We start from the raw sequence: 19380 nt of genomic DNA on the forward strand, positions 1-19380 counted from the left end.
TGGAGATATCATTTTCTTAGTGTGGTCTTGAACTATTCATGTCTCATATGTAAACAAATGCTCTCTGTGAAAAAGAAGTTAATTTGGGGATGTACTATAATATATGTGAGAGTATTGTGAGTGATTGGAAATAATACGGATTAATTTTCCCAGACAGAGAAATAGCATTAGGCAAATGCACCGAAGATCTCACCATTTATCCTACATTTGCATATTTTAATCAACTTCAAGTGAGATCACAAACTATTATCTGCCTATTATAGGACTCTAAAGTCAGAGTAAATTCCCTGTTGCAAAATAATCAAGGCCAAAAAAAAAAAAAAGATAATACAAATGTACACATGAGGAATTCAAAAGGGAGCTGAATTAGAGCTTTTGAGCACAGACTGAAAAACATGAACACAAAGAGACCACAGGCAGGCTACAAATTATCCCGAGTTACACAACAGAGTGATAAGACACATGACCTGCAAAGTGTGAGCTGGCGGGGCTGCCTGAGATTGATTAGTTTGCTGCCCTAATACTCAGGTAATAGAATGCCTTTCAGCATCATTCTGCCTATTTTAGTCCATATTTGTGTTCCCTGCTGCCTTAAAAATTAGAAGAGCTCCTGTCACTTCAGCCTGCAATCATAGGGAAGCTCGCTCCCTTCGAATTACTCCATAATATACAAATGCAATCCTTTTTGCTCTGCAACACAAAATGCAGCTCTTGTTCATCTAATGTCCTCAACAAACAATCTCACGAAGTATTTCCTAAGAGAGTGACTCCAAAACAAAGCAAAATGTCAAGAGATGGCAAGGAGGATGAGGAAATAAAAGCAACAAAGTAATAGATGCAAAGAAGGAAGCCATAAGCAAGTTATAAAATTGAAGAGATGGATGTGAAAGTGAATCAATCTCTATCTATAGTACAGACTTATGAAAACTGAAAAGCAAAAATCATTCCAAACTCACAAAATGGAGGCATGATGAGATACAACAGTGGGAAAGGGAAGACTTTCAGACCAAGCTTTGGGAATCACCAGAAAACCAACCAAACAAAATGATTTAGGAAATAGATATGGAATGACTCGATGCAGAGATGACAATGGTAAGGATGAAGGACAAACTAAGGAGTAGACATATGATTTGCAGCATCTCGAACATCTCTGACATGAAAAGTGATGCTTTAGGCAGCCTTCTCTAACCTCCATCTATGTAATCCTAGTTACGTTGCTTCCTGCTGGGGAGAACTCCAGGCTAACCTAACCTGGAGCTTTCTCATATAGGTCTGTGAGCTGTCAGCGTGATTATTCTAATGTCTGAGGGGGAGTTGTGCACAGAAAATATTACTTAGAGTTACCAGGTTTTAAATTAAACTAGTTAATTAAATTGCAAATTTAAAATTCTGTTTAAGGCCCGAAGTTTAACTTCTTTCAAGTACTTCAAGGTTAATTGACCTTTCTCCAAGGTTAACACTTCCTTCAAGTACTTGAAACTTTGGTAATCTAGTTAAGTAAAACTGTAAGTTCTTTTTAAAAAAGTATAACACTATTTATAGGCCAAGTCCATTTTTATGCCTTGTTGCTTAAATGACAAGCCTAAAATCAATTACACATCTTAAATGAAATGCACAAGAGTAATCTGTGAGTTTCTCTAATGTACTAATTCTCTAAGACATAACATAAACTTTTACTATCAAGCATTCATGAAATATTCCTATACTTAGCACACACATATTAATACTGTGGGTTTGTTATACTTTTTATCTCTAAACTTAAGTATTCTTATCTTTTATAGTTTCATAACTTAAGTAAGCTGAGGTTATTGCCCTGACAGTGACCAGAATAGGATCATTTTCTCAGGCAGCCTGGGATTGCTTATTGATCAGAGATCTGTGGCCGGCATGCAAGTCTAGGAGATAAATAAATCCAAGGTGATTCTTTCTGAGTCATTGAAGGACATACTGAGCCTTTTTGAAATAGCTTCTGTGACAATAAAAAACATCAAACCCTGTATCCTTCAAATGGATAAACCAGTTGGCTCCTGGTTTAAAGTTACACTTTATGTAATTATTTCATGTGATAATCTCAAATTATCAACCCCTTACCCAGGCTAAACTATTTTCTTTTGTATCTCACTTAATTTTTGGATTCTTTTCTTATTAATCATGTCTGTAGACCACATTTCCTGTCCTTTTAATAAAATCCAATTGGATTCTGCACTCCTCTCATACCTTTTTCATGATGTGTGGTTACAACTCTACAGTTGATTTAGAAACATGAGGAAATGCACCAAAGGGGGTAGGCTTGCATGTAGATTCTGTCATTGATGCTAGACTCAGTGACAGCCTAGAGACACCAAAGGGAATGTTTTCTCCATAATCCCTCCCCCTTGATAGTCCCAGTCAAACTGCCTTGTCTTCTGTGATGCCAATTCCACAGCAGTCCAGTGCAGGTACAAAGTGCAACATGTCCTATCTAAATATATAAAAGCTTAAGCGACCGGCCGACCGGCTGACCGACCGACCAGCTGACTGACCAGTAGCTATGATGCGCAATAACCACCAGAGGGCAGACGCTCAATGCACAGGTATGGAAACATGGAACAGACTGATGAATCTCAGAAGGAAGCGGGGAGGGGAATGGGGGGTGCAGAGATTAACCAAAAATCTTATATGCGTACTAGAGGCCCCTCAGCCTGGCCTGTGGGGATCCAGCCGAAACTAGCTCTCCAACATCCCCCTAGAGGTCCTGGATTGCGAGAGGGCGCAGGCCAGGCCGAGGGACCCCACTAGTTTTTCTATAATGAGCAGGATCCCAGGCTACATACTGTAAATTAGTTGTCTACTCTCAGTTCCAAGTAACACTGTCCAGTTTGACTCAGCTTCAAGTATTCACCAAGTATTCACTTGCTCTCAGGTGCACTCCCCTGCAAGCTGAACTTTCCAGACTCTCATTATCTAATTTCCAGCAGGGTGCAGCCAATGGGAGGCACTGGAAGACTGGAGGGCAGGATGGAAGAGGAACCCACTACATTTCTTACTCTCTGTGTCATGAAGATAGTAATCTCCAGGAATCACTGCATCTCCTCCAAAATTCCAGCTCCCACCTGTCAGGATGTTCCTGCTAAGTCCTGGTCTCTGCAGTACAGAATGCCTCTCCGCCCCCCTATTCAACTACCATTGTAGTTCTACCTGCTCCTTCCTTGTTCCTGTAGTCAGGGCTGGGAGGTTTCTGTTTGATTATTTCTGTGTTTTCTCACCTTCCCAAGTTAGCTTTTTCAATTTTTCTAAATATGTCACATCTAATTTTTGTGTGTGAAATTTCCACAATGGAAAAACTTGAGTTGTTTCTGTATTGCTGCCACTTAATGCTGTTTTTCTCTGTATCCTTGATCATTGTGGTGGGGGAAGGTAATGTAAGTATTTTCTGATTCTGAGTCTACTTTGAAACCTGATAAGTTTCATCCTTCCAATTTCTCTCAGCTCTGGAATCCTGACCCAGAAACATCATCTGACTGTGGCCCAAAATTTTCCAAGCCCTGCTTTTTCCTAAGTCTTTTTCGTTTCATGCCATCTGAGTAGTGTTGATTTACTAGTGGCAAATTTTCTAATAGTAATAGTAAATAGTGATGGTATTAATGGTAATTTAATTCAATTTAATTTATCATTTGTATTCTTCAACAACTCCAGCTATCTTAAGCCAAAGGACTAGGTACAAGAAGAGCGACAGCCACACAGGACTGTGGTTTGGTCATCCACTGCTCCAGCCTCTGTGATGAGATCCATTTCTCATGTCCTTTTAGAAACTTTCTCAAGATTGCAATTCCTGACACAGAGTCCAATTGGTTGAGCCTGGATCATGTGCCATCCCCCAAGGAAAGGGAGGCTGGATTCATTTCAGTTTCCTTGGAGGAAGGCATGCAATCTCTATGTTATCATGATGGCATATGTAGGGAAGGGTAATCCCCTCTAATTAAATCAGGATGTTACAAAAGGATATTAATGTTGGATGGCCAAAAGCAACCAATGACCATTTTCTACCCATTATCTTGTGTTTTAAAATCCATAACTGATTCTTTTGATATCAATATCTCACAACTCCACATTTCTATTGTTTCTCACAGACTCCCACTTACCTTGATTTACCTTTTAATCTGCATCTTTTGAAAGGGCATTAATCTTGGGCTGATACATCAATGGTCTAGAATTGTTAAAACCTTTTATAATTAGTTTTATAATCTGCAACCTATTTAACTAATGTGAAGTATGAAGACATATTCTACTACCAGTCTCTGAAAAGCAAGTCCAAGTGAGACATCACCTTTCCAGGCATTGAGTAGGTTTCCCAGTTTAGTGCATTGAGTTTTCAGTAGACATCTGGGATAAATAAGAGTGTGGGGGTTTTTTCTTAAGCTTTTGGTTTAACAGTCAACTAAAGAGCATGTTCCCCACAAAAATGCTCTTAAGATACATGGTATTTCTCCAGTGAGACAAACATGCCATTCAACAATTCTTGTATGTTTATAGCATGAGTCCTTACTTCACTATTGCTCCATTGCCCATCAGAAAAAGCTTCAAAGTTCAGCCTTCATTCCTGGCTCTTTTGTACCTGCTTTCCAGGAGCCCTCACCAAGGTTCATCGGCACCATGCCTGGTATGACAGACGAAATCATATTGTTGCACATGGTGCACAAGAGTGACTTGGTGCTCTGACCAAAGTTAACCTTTGACAAACAAGCCTACTGCCTTCAATTCTCCTTGAATCACTTTTGCTGTTATACAACCATTTAGTAAAAGGAAATGCAATCCATATAGATGAGTGATGAAAACAGCATCGGTCTACAGAGCAGGAATGGGACTCCTGCTTCTTTTGTGGTTATGCCACAGGCATATAGATGCTGTCCCTTTCCAGGACCTGCTGTAGAATGGCTTCTCTCCCTCTCACCAGCTCATGCTGGCTGCCTAGGATGCATTATATAATGCTTACTTGGAACTACCTGTGGTGAGTCACCAGTTCACATTGCACTTGTCTAGTACAGAGGAATCCTTAATAAAATTGAACAAAGTGGTTGAAGAAAGAGGAAGCAGTTGATAACTTCCATTATTTTGAGTTACATCACTAACTTGGCTTCTGTGTTATTTTTGGAAGTGATTTTATTCCTTTCTCATTGATCTCTGGTTACTTATTTTATTCTAACATATTTCATAAAGAAGATGAAAATATCAGCCTCTTTTTATGATACCTTATTTGTCTTCCTTAGAATCACAGCACAGCATTCACATACCACATACCATGAGACTATTAAAAAATACAAAAATAAGCAACAATACTGCCTGCCTCATACAGGTTCAATAAATACTTGTTGATGAACTGCCAAACTCTATCCAAAAAGAAAAGAAATGACAATTATGCAATGATTCTTCTTTAGAACACACACAAGGACATTAATTAATTCACTCATTAAATTTATTGAGTACCTACCATGGCCAGGCACTGGGCTAAGCACATGGGAAACAATAGTAAGCAAAACAAGATATTTCCTTGCTCTCATGGAGCAACAGAAATTAGTCAAATAATTACACTGATACGTAAACTGCAATGGTGAGCAATGTTAGGGTTACATACAAAATGCTATAAAAATATACCCTAATGGGATTTGACTAACTAAACAAATCAGAGAAGTCTTCCCTGAAGAAATGGTATTTGAGCTGAGATCAGAAAGATTAGAGGAAGAACAGAGATTACCACAAGCTAAGAGAATGGGTTTGGGAAAGGAGGAGCATTGGTGGCAGATATACAAAGAACTGGAAAGCCTTGTGTCTGGACGAAAAGAATGAGGGGAAATGGTGGAACAGAAGCCTGAAAACATAGCCAAGGACAACACTAAGGAGTTTGTCTTATCACAAGAACTATGGGACATCATTGAAAGTGTTCCTAACCCCTGATAGAGAATACCGAGGCTGGGCTTAACTATAGGGAGCATAAAAGTTGTGGCACCAATCAGTTTCTCTCACAAGCTTTTTGAAGCATCAAAGTGGATATAAGAACAACACAAACTTGGAAAATTATAAGACATTGAAGAAAGAAATTGAAGAAGATACAAATAAATGAAAGCATATACCATTTTCATGGATAGGAAGAATTAACATTATTAAAATGTCCATACTACCCAAAGCAACCTATATACTTCATGCAATTCTTATCAAAATACCAATGATGTATTTCATAAAGCTAGAACAAATAATCCAAAAATGTATATGGAATTACAAAAGACCCCAAATAGCCACAGCAATCTTGAGAAATAAGAACAAATTGAAGGTATCTGGTATTGGCATTAAACAGATGTATAGATCAATGAAACAGAATAGAGAGCCCAAAAATAAACCCACATCTATATGGTCAATTAATATTTGACAAAGGAGACAAGAACATACAATGGGGTAAAGACAGTCAATTCAATAAATGGTGTTGGGAAATTTGGACAGATACATGCAAAAAACTGAAAGTAGAACACCTTCTTACACCATATACAAGAATAAACTTGAAATGGATTAAAGACTTAAATGTAAGACTCAAAACCATAAACTCCTAGAAGAAAACATAGGCAGTAAAATCTCTGCTATTTCTCTTAGCAATATTGTTTCTGATATATCTCCTCAGGCAAGGGAAACAAAAGAAAAAATAAACTAACAGGGCTATATCAAACTAAAAAGCTTTTGCACAGCAAAGGAAACCATCAACAAAACAAAAAGACAATCTACTGAATGGAAGAAGATATTCACCAATGACTGGTACATCTGATAAGGGGTTAATATCCAAAATTTATTTTAAAAAACTCATACAACTCAACACCAAGGGAAAAAAAAAACCCAGTTAAAAATGGCCAGAGGCCCTAGCTGGTTTTGCTCAGTGATTACAGCTTTAGCCCGCAGTCTGAAGAGTCTTAGATTCAATTCCGGTAAAGGGATTGAATGAGCTTGCAACTGAGGTATGTACCCTTGACCGGAATTGAATCTAATTCTCCCAGTTGAGGCATGTGTGAGAGGCAACCAATTGATGTGTCTCTCTTACATTGATATTTCTCTCTGTGTCTCTCCTCTCTCTTCTACTCTTTCTAAAAATCAATGAAAAAAATATCCTGGGATAAGGATTAACAACAAAAAAAAATGGCCAGAGGACCTGAATAGACACTTCTCCAAAGAGGACATATAGATGACCAATAGACATATGAAAAGATGCTCAGCTAATCATCAGAGAAACACAAATTAAAACCACTATAAGATATCACCTCACACCTACCAGAATGGCTATTATCAATAAATCAACAAGTAAGTGTTGGCAAGGATGTGGAGAAAAGGGAGCACAGTTGGTGGGAATGCAGATTGATTCAGCTACTTGGAAAGCAATATGAGGTTCCTCAAAAAATTAAAAATGGAACTGCCCTATGACCCAGCAATTCCACTTCTGCGTATTTATCTGAAAAAAACCCAAAACACTAATTTAAAATAATATGTGCACCTCTATGTACATTTCAGCATTATTTACAATAGTCAAGATATGGAAGCAACCCAAGTGCCCATCAATAGGTGAATGTATAAAAAGTTTGAACTACATATATGCAATTGAATATTACTTGACCATAAAAAAGAATGAAATCTTACCATTTGTGACAGCAATGGATAGACCTAGAGAGTATTATGGTCAGTGAAATAAGTCAGTCAGAGAAAAACAAATATCATATGATTTCACTTATATGTAGAATCTAAAAAACAGAATAAACAAGCAAAATTGGAACAGACTCATAGACACAGAGACTGGACTGGTGATTGCCAAAAGGGAGAGGTGTTGAGGAAATGGGTAAAAGGGGTAAAGGGATTAAGAAGTACAAACTGGGAGTTACAGAATAGCCACAGGGATATAAAGTATAGCATAAGGAATGTAGTCAATAATATTGTGAATACTATGTATGGTGCCAGGTGGATACTGCAAATATCAGGGAAAATACTTTGTAAAGTATATGATTGTCTAATCACTATGCTGTACACCTGAAACCACTACAAAATAATACTGAAAAAAACTGTAATTAAAAAATGTAAGAGTTTACCTCCTAGGTCTCTCTGGTTCTCTTGTGTCACCAGCAGCTTGTCAAAGTGACAAATTTTTAAAATGTGAAAGGCCCTGAACAATGGGGTTTCCAGAATTTATTTGCCCACCCATGCAAGGCAACAATTCTGCCCACCCAGTAGTCCACATTACCCAGGCCTGAAGTTCCAGTTCTGAGTAATGAAATTCTCACTAGATTATCTATATAATAAAAGCCTAAGCTACCCTTACGGCGGAACAACCAGAATGACTGGTCACTATGATGCACACTGACCACCAGCGGGCAGATGCTCAATGCAGGAGCTGCCCCCTGGTGGTCAGTGCGCTCCCACAGGGGGAGCGCCACTCAGCCAGAAGCTGGGCTCACAACTGGTAAGTGCAGCAGCAGTGGCGGGAGCCTCTCCTGCCTCCACGGCAGCACTGAGGAGCAGCGAGCAGGCGGGCAGTAAGGAGTGAGGGGTCCCAGACTGTGAGAGGGTGCGGGCCCAGCTGAGGGACCCCCTCCTCCAGTGCATGAATTTCGTGCACCAGGCCTCTAGTATGATTATAAGAAGCATTTTCTCTTTTTTCTTTTTTAATTTATATTCTTTTTTAAGAATAAATCTTTATTGTTCAGATTATTACATATGTTCCTCTTTTTTCCCCCCATAGCTCCCCTCCACCCAATTCCACCCCCCACCCCATGCCCTTACCTCCCGCCACTATCCTCATCCATAGGTGTAAGATTTTTGTCCAATCTCTTCCTGCACCCTCACACCCCCTTCACCCCAAGAATTGTCAGTCCACTCCCTTTCTATGCCCCTGATTCTATTATATTCACCAGTTTATTCTATTCCTCAGATTTTTTATTCACTTAAGATTCACTTGTTGATAGATATGTATTTGTTATCACTTTGTTGTTCATAATTTTTATCTTTACCTTTTTCTTCTTCTTCCTCTTCTTAAAGAATACCCTCCAGCATTTCATATAATCCTGGTTTGGTGGTGATGAACTCCTTTAGCTTTTTCTTGTCTATGAAACTCTTTATCTGACCTTCAATTCTAAATGAGAGCTTTGTTGGGTAGAGTAATCTTGGTTGTAGGTTCTTGCTGTTCATCACTTTGAATATTTATTGCCACTCCCTTCTGGCCTGCATAGTTTCTGTTGAGAAATCAGCTGACAGTTGTATGGGTACTCCCTTGTAGGTAACTAACTGTTTTTCTCTTGCTGCTTTTAATATTCTCTCTTTGTCTTTTGCCCTTGGCATTTTAATTATGATGTGTCTTGGTGTGGTCCTCTTTGGATTCCTCTTGTTTGGGGTTCTCTGCACTTCCTGGACTTGTAAGTCTAGTTCTTTCACCAGGTAGGGAAAGTTTTCTGTCATTATTTCTTCTAGTAGGTTTTCAATATTTTGCCCTCTCTCTTCTTCTGGCATCCCCATAATTCGGATGTTGGTATGCTTGAAGTTGTCCCAGAGGCTCCTTACACTATTTTCATATTTTTGGATTCTTTTTTCTTTTTCTTTTTCTGGTTGGGTGTTTTTTGCTTCCTCATATTTCAAATCTTTGGTTTGATTCTTGGGGTCCTTTAGTCTGCTGTTGAATTTCTGTATATTATTCTTTATTTCAGACAGTGTATGCTTAATTTCTGACTGGTCCTTTTCCATTTTTTTGGCATTCTCATTAAGATCCTTAAAGGTCTCACTAAGCCCCTTGGAGGTTTCTAGAAGATTCTTGAGTAACCTTATAACTGCGGTTTTGAACTCTATATCCAGTAGTTTGCTTCCCTCCATTTCTTTCATTCGTGACATGTTTCTTTGTCTACACATTTTGGCTGCTTCCCTGTGTTGATGGAGTGGCTTTGTGTGGTAGGTGACCTATAGGGCCCAGTGGCTCAGAGCGCCCCCCCCCCCCCCCCCAGTTACCTGAGGTGGACATTCTTGGTGCACCCCTTTGTGGGCTGGGTGCACAGTCTTGTTGTAGTTAAGCCTTGATTGCTGTTGGTACACTGGGAGGAATTGACCTCCAGGCCAATTGGCTGTGAGGACCTGCTGTGTCTATAATGGAAGAACTGCTGTGCTGGAGACACCCTTATGGGGCAGGACTTGCTTCAGTGGGGCTTTGGTGCTCACTGAGTCTGCCTCTTGAGTGTGTCACTTATGGATGTGAGGAGTTGAAATCTGGTATGGTCTCACACTGACCACTAGGTACACTGGCTCCTGGATCTCCAAGGAGGGGCAAGTCAGCTACTGCCTGAGGCCACCCAGCAGGAGCTACGGCGAGATCTGCAGATTTCTCCTCTTTGTTTGGGGTTTGGAAGTTTTGGAGCTGTCTGACCCAGCTGCAGTTTGTTAGGTTAAGCTGCAAAAGGGCAGGCCATTCATATGCAAAAGCCGCTGAGCACAGCTTGGGTGGGTTTGTAATTTGGGTGGGACAGGGTCTCAGGGAATCAACAGGGTGTAGCAAACAGTGATGGCTGCCAGTCAGCTGTCTCTGTGTCTTCGCATCCACGCGTCTTGCGCCCCAGCGCAGTAAACAATGATTCCTGCGAGCACCTCTGCAAGAAAGCCACCTTCACTTTCCGACCCGATGGCAGACAGTCCAGCTTCTCCCCGTAGGAGTCTGGGTCCCCAGAGTCTCGCTGGAAACTGGAGTTCAGAGCAGTCGGGAGCTTGTATCTCCTTTCAGATTAAAAAAAAAAACAGTGCACCCAGTTTCCAGCCAGATTCGTGCGCCTCCCTACCTCTGCTTTTCCGCTCCTCTGCACGTCCTGCCCGGTCTCAATGTGCTTTTTTCTTTTGTTCTACTCAGCCAGCTTTCCTGTGGTTCTGGGTGATAGTTGTTTTGTCTTTTAGTTGTAGTTTTGGTGTGGTTGTGAGAGGCAGCACATACAGGTGTATACCTTATGCCGCCATCTTGGTTTCTCCATTTTCTTTGTCTTAGTTGCAGAGCCTATGAATTCTCTGTTTATGTCTGTTTAGGGATTTTTCATTGGAAAGGCCTGGCTCTTGTTCACCACAAGGGTTTTGAAAAAGGGTTAGTAATATAAAGCTTTTTGTTCTGAAAACATTGTTCTGGTTCTTGTGTGTGAAACAGTCACAGGAGGACCAAAATGGTGGTTGTCAGAGAATTTAAAAGGTGATGGTGGTTTGGACCAACATGGTGATGATGAAAGAAATTAAGTGAACAGATATTTAAGAGGCAGATGTCAACAGGACTCAGTGGTTGATGTAGGGATGGGATTCTAGGTTTGTGAATCTACTAGATGGTTTCCTGAACTCATTAAGAACTCATAATCTGAGGACTTCTCATTACCAGTTCTGCAAGTAAAGCTTGAAAGCCACTACTCTATCCTAATAATAAGTAAAAAGCTGAAAAATCAGCAACTCTTTTTGGATCAGTAAGAGAGGGAAGGACACAGGGCAAACTGCAGCCCCCAAGACTGGTTCTGGCCAAATGAGAGACAGACCGGAGAGTACAGAGAGTCACTGCTTACTGAAGCAGAGGCTCCTGAACAGAGATGGCCAGGAGCCAATGCCAGGGCAGGAAAACCTGAACTCTAATTGGTGAACTGCTGGGGGATCAGAGCAGACAATTCTGAGAGTTAAAAACATCTGGGGGAGAAGGATTGCAAATATTCAAATATCGTGAGACTTACCTCCAGGAGCTCGACCCGGTTCTCACTGAAAATATCAGAGAGAAAACAATCCTCTCATGCTTCTGGCAGGGTGGGGAAAAGGAACTATTTTGAAATATGCCAGAGCACTCTGTTCTTCTCAACACAGTCTGCCCTCAGGGGAACCAGTTCACCAGAGCCTATCCTGCTGGGATATCATCAGAGCCTAACTAGCCAGGGGGAGAGCAAGACCCAACTCCAGCCCATTCTAGCCATCTTGTCCCACCCAAGGGGAGTTGGGGGGAGAAAGAAACTGAGAAATACTCGTGAACCTCACAGTCCAGAGGCACAGACTCACTACTAATCTGACACCTAATCATAGGACTATAGAACATTCTCCTCCCCCACACTTCACCATCACATTGCCAAAGGCCTGTTTACTGCAGTTAATTTTACCCTGTACATCATGACCACCTCTCAGGAAAAAATTACAAGGCATACTAAAAAGCAAAAAACACAGTGTGAGCATACAGAGCAAGCATCAGAACCAGACATGAATCGATGTTGGAATTATCAGACTGTGGATTTAAAACAACTATGATTACTATGTTAATTATAAGATATATCTTTCCATTATAATTGACATACAATATTACATTAGTTTCAGATATACAACATAGTGATTAGGCACATACATAACCTATGAGTGATCATCCTGATAAGTCTAGTACCCATTTTACACCATACATAGCTATTACAGTATTAATGACTATATTCCCTATGCTATACTTTATATCCCCATGACTATTCTTTTTTAAAAAATAAAATAAAATATATATTTTTATTGATTTCAGAGAGAAAGGGAGAGGGGGAGAGAGATAGAAACAAAATTGATGAGAGAGAATCATTGATCAGCTGCCTCCTGCACACTCCCCGCTGGGATCGAGCCCATAACCCAGGCATGTGCCTTTGACCGGCATTGAACCCAGGAATCTTCAGTCCACAGGCCGATGCTCTATCCACTGAGCCAAACCATCCAGGACACCATGACAATCCTTATAATTGGTGATTTGTACTTATTAATCCCTTTACCTTTTTCTAATTATCTACATACTAGGGCCCCGGTGCACGAAATTTGTGCACTAGGGGTCGGGGGTCCCTCAGCCCAACCTGCCCCCTCTCACATACTGGGAGCCCTCAGGGGATGTCCTACTGACGGCTTAGGCCAGCGCCCCACAGGGAGCGTACCTAAGCCACAGTCTGGCCTCCCTTTGTGGGAGGCAACCGGGCTGGTCAGGGGAAGGCACCAGCCCCATCACCCCACTGCTGCAGCCACTGCCAGTCACCGCAGCCACCAAGGTGTTTTCATCAACACAGACTCCAGTCCCTTCACCAAGAAAAAATGACAACTTTCTTTAGGCATTTTCAAGATGTGTCTTTCATAGGATATGGATTTTTTTATTTATTTTTTATCCTCACCTGAGGGTATGTTTCCATTGACTTTTAGAGAATGTGGAAGAGAAAGGGAAAGACAGAGAGAAACACTTTGATTGGTTGCCTCCTGCATGAGCCCTGATCTGGACCCCGACCAGGGAGGAGCCTGCAACCTAGTTACATGCCTTTGATCAGAATCAAACCCAGACCCTGCTGTCTGCAGACTGAGGCATTATCCACTGAGTCAAACCGGCTAGGGCAGGATATGACATTTCTTAGCCTTCCAGCAGTGGACCTTCATTTTTTTTCTCCAGAAGTGTGGTGGAAAAACCCTAGATCACCTTTTTGGATTATTATTACCCAAGTTACTAAGAATATTACCAGTGGCATACAGGAAGCTTAGCCAGTGTGCAGTCATAAAAGGTGTTTCCTCTATAGTTCACACCAATGGAGGGCTGGACCCTGCCCAGGCCTAAAGCCTCGGGCCGAAGCTTTAGGCCTGGGCAGGCCTCTCCAGCTCCCTCTGATCACCAGCTCAGCCCCTGCCCAGGCCTGCCCAGACCAAAAGCCTCTTGGGCAGGAGCGGACCCCCAGTTCCCTACAATCAATCGCAGGGGGTCCATTCCTGCCCAGGCCGAAAGCAGACCCCAAGCTCCCTGCCCAGGTGATCAATCGCAGGGAGTCCGCTGGTGTACCAGGCCGAAGAAACCCCCAGCTCCCCACTTTCAATGGCAGGGGAGCTGGCCCCGCTTTTGATGGCAGGGGGGTCCACTCGCCACGCCCACCATCCAATCAGAGCGAGGAGCTGGGTGTCCGCCACGCCCATCATCCATCAAAAGCCGGGAGCTGGGTGACCGCTCCGGCTCCAGGCCAAAAGCCTCTGGCGGAGGCTTTCGGCCTGGTACCAGAGCGGACCCCAGCTCCCTGCAATCCATCGCAGGGGGTCAGCTCAGGGCACCTATGTATGCAAATTAACCGCCATCTTGGTCGGGTTTATTTGCATACTCGCTCTGATTGGATGGTAGGCGTGGCTTGGCTGGTGGGTGTGGATGGTGGGTGTGGCTTGGGCGTAGCGAAGGTGCGATCAATTTGCATATTACTGTTTTATTAGGTAGGACTAGAGGCCTGGTGCATGATTTTTGTGCACGGGGGTGTGTGTCCCTCAGCCCAGCCTGCAACCTCTCCAATCTGGGATCCCTCGAGGGATGGCCGACTGCCTGCTTAGGCCCGATCCTAAACAGGCAGTCAGACATCCCTCTCACAATCCAGGACTGCTGGCTCCCAACTTCTCGCCTGCCTGCCAGCCTGATCACCCCCTAACCACTCCCCTGCCAGCCTGATTGATGCCTAACTGCTCCCCTGCCAGACTGTTTGCCCCTAACTGCCCTCCTCTGCAGGCCTGGTCACCCCTAACTGCCCTCTCTTGCAGGCCTGGTACTCCCCAACTGCTCTCCCCTGCAGGCCTGGGTCACCCCAACTGCCCTTCCCTGCAGGCCTGGTCACCCCCAACTTCCCTCCTCTGCCAGCCTGGTCACCCCTAACTGCCCTCCCCTGCAGTCTTGATCGCCCCAACTGCCCTCCCTTGCAGGCCCGGTCCCTCCCAACTGCCCTCCTCTGCTGGCCATCTTGTGGCGGCCATCTTTTGTCCACATGGGAGCAGCCATCTTTGACCACATGGGGGCAGCCATCTTGTGTGTTGGAGTGATGGTCAATTTGCATATTACTCTTTTATTAGATAGAATAGAGGCCTGGTGCACAGGTGCGGCCAGCTGGTTTGTCCTGAAGGGTGTCCCAGATTAGGGTGGTGGTTCCCTTGGGGTGTGGGGCGGCCTGAGCGAGGGGCCTGTGGTGGTTTTCAGGCCAGCGATGCTCCCCGGCAACACAAGCAGAGGCCCTGGTATCTGGGATTTATTTATCTTCTATAACTGAAACTTTGTAGCCTTGAGTGGAGGCCTGGACCTGCCAGGGTGTGTGGAAAGCTTGGCTTCCTCCATTGCCGGGGAAACCCAAGCCTCCTGCTCACTCTGTGGCCACAGCCATCTTGGTTGAGTTAATTTGCATACTTGCTCCAGATTGGCTGGTGGGCATGGCTTGTGGGTGTAGCGGAGTGATGGTTAATTTGCATAATACTCTTTTATTAGATAGGATATATAAAAGGCTAAGTGACTGACCATCCATCTGTCTGACCTTCTGACCAACTGACTGGCCAGTACATATGACATGCACTAGCAATTTAAAAATAAACATTGACTTGCACATGCATGATACATATAAAGCTCTTGTCGGTGCCAATCGCATGTGTGTGTTTCGATCTGTCATTGTCGATCATGAATTTGGTTGTTTTTGTTGACAGTCTGAAGCTGAAAGAAAGCAGTGGCATCAACAGAATATGTCTGAAGACCAACTATTGGCACAACTGTCCCTGTCTGACACTGGCCTCCCATTTAAATCAATTCGAAGATAGTTTCCCATGATGCCAGCATTTGTGATGACTATTAATAAATCACAAGGACAAACTCTAGACAGAGTAGGAATAGTCCTACCTGAACCAGTTTTCAGACATGGTCAGTTATATCTTGCTTTCTCTTGAGTTCGAAGAGCATGTGAAGTTAAAGTTGTAAATACTTCATCACAAGGGAAATAAGTCAAGCACTCTGAAAGTATTTTTAGTCTTAATGTGGTATACAGGGAGATATTAGAATAAGTTTAATCAATTTATCAGTCATTGTTTTATCAATGTTTTTATATCATGTTTTTGTCGTTTTTATATCATGTTTTTGTTGCTTTCATATCATGTTTTCATTGTGTTTATATCATGTCTTTGTTGTTGTATCATGTTGTTATTGTTTATTAATCAATTTATATATTATTTTCATATACATTTTACTAATTTTCTTTCATCTCTGACACTTGTATCATAGAGAAAGGGCAAATAGTGATATTAAAATATTTCTTCTAATGAATTTCCTTTCAATGTGCATGAATCCATGCACTGGGCCACTAGTATTACAATAACTTATAATGGCTCTTATATTTAAAGTAGAAAGTACATAAGGACAGATGAACAATGTAAGCAGAGAGATGGAAATCCTAAGGGGGAAAAAAACAACACAAAAAGAAATGCTAGAGGTAAAAAACACTGTAAGAAGAATGCCTTTAATGGGCTTATTAATAGACTGGGAACAGCTGAAAATAATCTCTGAGCTAAAAAGTCATAATATGCCAAAACCGGTTTGGCTCAGTGGATAGAGCGTCGGCCTGCGGACTCAAGGGTCCCGGGTTCGATTCCGGTCAAGGGCATGTACCTTGGTTGTGGGCGCATCCCCAGTGGGGTGTGTGCAAGAGGCAGCTGATCGATGTTTCTCTCTCATCGATGTTTCTAACTCTCTATCCCTCTCTCTTCCTCTCTGTAAAAAATCAATAAAATATATTTTTAAAAAAACACCTCATAATAGTGCCATTCACTAAGATAGGGAATATGGGAAGAGGACCAGATTAGATCTTGGATATGTACATCGTCAAAAGGAAAACTTTTAAAGATGAATTTTTTTCTCCATGCTCAGAAGGAACTGTGGCAGTTTACCCTGTCTACAGAGAAGTGTGTAGGAAATGTGGGAAAACAAGATGAAAGAAAAGTTTGGCCGAGGAGGAAAAACACAGTTTCAGTGGAAACCACAGCTATTATTATTTTCTACACAATTTTATTAAGACTACAGAATGAAGCACATAAAGAAGCTGTGCAGGTAAATGTGGGAGAGGCACTAAGATGAAAATAACTTCCCAAGTATTCATCATTGACCAATTAAAAAATGTTTTTCTCTGAGGCCAAGTAAAGCAGAGAAACTAGAAGACTCTAACAGGTGTTCTGAGTTCAGGCTTTATGGAACACTAGAGGCCTGATGCACAAAATTGGTGCAAGGGGCTTGGCCCTCGCAGCCCCGGCTTTGTCCAGAAGGTCGTCCGGATGGTCGTTCCGCTGTTTGGCCGTTTGGTCAATTTGCATATTATGTTTTTATTATAGATTAACACTGCTCCAGGCATGGTTGATGCGGTTCTTTGTGGAAATATACTAAATTACTCCAGTATCTGTGGAGTCTATTCCACTCCTAAACTGTGGCGATGTTGAATTCACTTCAAACAGGACTCAAAACACAGGCTGTCACGTCTCTGATGGCTTGGTATGTTTTTGTTCTAGAAATTGTGTAACGCATGTGCTTCTTAAGGCCACTAGCTTAAGTTGGCATCGAGTTGGAGTACTGGGCACACCCAGCTAGAACTTTCCTAATAAGCCTGGAATTCAAGAGGTGAAAATGGAGCTCACGGGGAAGAGAAGGCAGGGACAGGACAGAAGCACAGAGCACAGCAGGGTTCACGGAATAGGTCTCACTTCAATACTCTGTTCTTGCACCCCAGTTGTCCAGTCAGCACTGACATTATGTTGGGCAACAGAAAGGTAAGGTAATATAGAGTTCTAATTCCAACTATATCTAGCAAGTGTTTTCAGCCTCCTCATTTCTACCAAAAGTAACCACAGTCTAACTATTTTTATTCAGTAAATGTATTCTAATCTTAAATAGTTACTAGAAGCTAAAACTTGGCTCTTAGCTTGAGTGATACTGCGTTGGTAATTTTTAATTAGTCTGCTACATTAGTGTGTACATTTAAAGATGACAGATAACTAAAGCCTTAACACATTTGTTTGTGTCTGCAGATGTAAGTCTACAAATGAGAAGGGACAAAAGCAACTCATTCACTGAGAGGCAGAAGTGCTGGGCCTTTTTTCCATTTGGAGACAGCAGCACAGTCCTGTGCGTGGACAAGGTTTTGCCATCTGCTTCATAGAGACGGTAGGCATTGAGCTATTGGTGCTAAATCTGCCATTTTGCACTATTCCTTACAATGCAACAATGTGAGGACAACCACATAAATATTATCTGCACCGTAAGCGACCATGACCATACCATTAAGCTAAAGACTGGGGGTACTAGGTTCATTTTAGTAGAAACCATACATATAAGGTGTTTTTATTCCTTAATGCAAGCGTCAAAAGATGAAATTAAGCTAAATCTAAAGCTATAACTGACATGAAGCTCAAACTTACAGGTCACTTGAAATTGAGAGGAGCAACTAAAAGAGTGGATAAGGAACCAGAAGAAAAAGGAGCTTTGCAAAATCCTTGAATTATATATATCACGTCAATGTTTAAGGATAAGTATAAGGAGTTTCAGTGGCATCAAAAAACCAATTCCACAGGTGTAGGTCGGATGATATGTGGTTTAGGAATAACACAGGAAAAAAAGTTTTAAGATCTGAGCTCATTTTACAGTCAGTCTGAAGTGAATACACACAAATAATTAGTCTCAGATTCCATTTATAAAATATTATAGAAATGGCAAAGTAGAAATAACTAGTGAAACCACAACACAACCTGATCATTGTACCCATTTTCAGGAACACCTAAAGAGGACCTATTTTAGTTAGGGTAAATATAGCCTACTTATACAATGAGATCCGCTGACATGTTGGCTTAAGGAACAAAAAAGCTTGCTTCTTTCTCACTATGCCTGTAATAGTCCCAGGTGAGGGTCGAGGCTGGCAAGTGTCTGTTTCATGTGGTCATTCAGGGAAACAGGTTCCTTCCACCATCATTGTTTCATGATGCACCAGGGCATTACCATCTACTACAGGGTTGAAACAGGGTCACTATATGACCATGTTACAGTTAAAGGGATAGAGGAAGGACATGCAGGAGACATATCCTCTGTCTTAAGGTTCTGGTCAAGAATTGGCACTCATTGCTTCTGCTCTTATTCCTGTCACTCAGTATGCCCACACCTAACTGCATGGGAGGGTGGAAAAGTTAGTTCAGCTAGATGCCTCATTTACCCAACTATACTTCCATAATAACAAAGGAAAGGGAGAATGAATTTTGCTAGCTAGACCACAGTCTCCACTCCAAAATATTGAAGAAACAGCAATCAAAATAATGGGGAAAGTTGCATATCATGTTAAGACTGTATCACATCAGAAGAAAGTAAATATTATGTTTCTTGTGGAAATAACGAGACTAGTTTAATTCTTTGTGGCTCTGAGGGCTCAAACTAAGATAAACAGAGAAAGGACTTTCTAAAATAGTTATTAAAAGAGGGCATCCTTCCAGAAGTGGAAATTCCCTTTAACTGAAGGTGTTTGAACAGAAGATCTTTGGAATTTTTTTAGGGGGTTTAGCAATTCTTCAAGCATTCTGAATGACCAAGTTAGA

Source organism: Cnephaeus nilssonii (genome assembly GCF_951640355.1).
Source record: "Cnephaeus nilssonii genome assembly, chromosome: 8".
Lineage (NCBI taxonomy): Eukaryota > Metazoa > Chordata > Mammalia > Chiroptera > Vespertilionidae > Cnephaeus > Cnephaeus nilssonii.